The sequence below is a fragment of the Meleagris gallopavo genome, chromosome Z (assembly GCF_000146605.3).
Source record: "Meleagris gallopavo isolate NT-WF06-2002-E0010 breed Aviagen turkey brand Nicholas breeding stock chromosome Z, Turkey_5.1, whole genome shotgun sequence".
In the NCBI taxonomy this organism is placed as follows: domain Eukaryota; kingdom Metazoa; phylum Chordata; class Aves; order Galliformes; family Phasianidae; genus Meleagris; species Meleagris gallopavo.
This window is the reverse complement of record NC_015041.2, coordinates 953,412-954,745: the sequence shown is the minus strand read 5'-3', so window position 1 is coordinate 954,745 and position 1,334 is coordinate 953,412.

Here is a 1,334-nt window from a genome sequence, read left to right as displayed (position 1 = left end):
AGGCAATAAACCCTACAAACTCCAGGCAAAACCATAACAAAAACCCAGCACCGCCCTCTGAAAACACATCTTGGGATCGCTCCGCCAAGGGGCATCACCACAGGGACACTGAGCAGCCACACTCATCTTTAAGGACAGAGGGATGTGGGGACATGGGGATGTGGGTTTCCCCCAGGCTCCCTCCACTCCCAGCCCTCCCCTCCTCAGCCCCACGCGCTGCCAAGCAGGAGCTGACACAGAACTGCTGTTGCCAAACCCAGGTGGGGTTCCTCTGCCACCCCAACACCCAACCACGACCAACACGGTGCTGCAAAAAAAAAAACATTTTCCAGACTCTCTCTGGCAACCTTTCCTCATTTTCCCAAGCCCACAGCACAGGATTATGGCCCCTCAGCCCCGCACGCCTCCTCCAGCCCATGTGTCACATCTCATTGCGAGCCACAGCCATCACCACGTATCCCAAATTCCTCCCGCCCCATTGCTTGGGGGGCAGCCAAGGTCCCACAGCAGCCCCAAAGACATCGTGGTGACAAAGGCAGTGCTGCCTTCCCCACGCTTCTGACCAGAAATGGCTCTTCTCCCTCCATTTTAACCCGCTCATACCCATCTTTCATCTGTTTTCCCCCATTTTACCTCATTTATCTCCACTTTTAATCAACTTTCCCCCATTTTTAACTCATTTATCTCCATCCTCAACCTGCTTTCTCCCATTTTTAACATGTTTATCTCCATTTTCAGCCTGTTTTCTCCCATTTTTTTAACTCTCTTATTCCCACTTTTAATCAATATTCCCCCATTTTTTATCTGTTACCTGTTTATCCCCATTTTTAATCCTGTTTCCCCCCTTTTTAACCCAGTTTCCTGCATTTTTTATCACTTTTCTCCATTTTTAACCGATTCCTTCCACCACCCCTTTAAACTGTTTATTAATATTTTTTACTGATTTTCCCGTATTTTAATCAGTTTTCCCTACTTTTCTTTAAAACCTGTCACCTGTTTCTCCCATTTTAACCCACTAATTCCCATTTTTAACCCACTTTTCCCCATTTCAACCCGTTTTCCTCCATTTTAACCTGTTTGTCTGCATTTTAACCCCTTCCCCCTCATTCTAATCATTTTCCTCCATTTTAACCCGTTTCCCTTCACTTTTAACCTGTCTTTTAATCAGCCATCTTTTAATCAGTTTTCTCCGTTTTTAACCCCCATCTCCCCCCTTCTTTTACCCACTTCTCATTTTTGACACGCTTATCCCCATTTCCAACTCATCTTTCCCTCACTTACAATCCGTTTTCCCCCCACTTTAACCCATTTAGCCCTCCTCCCCCTCCTCCTCC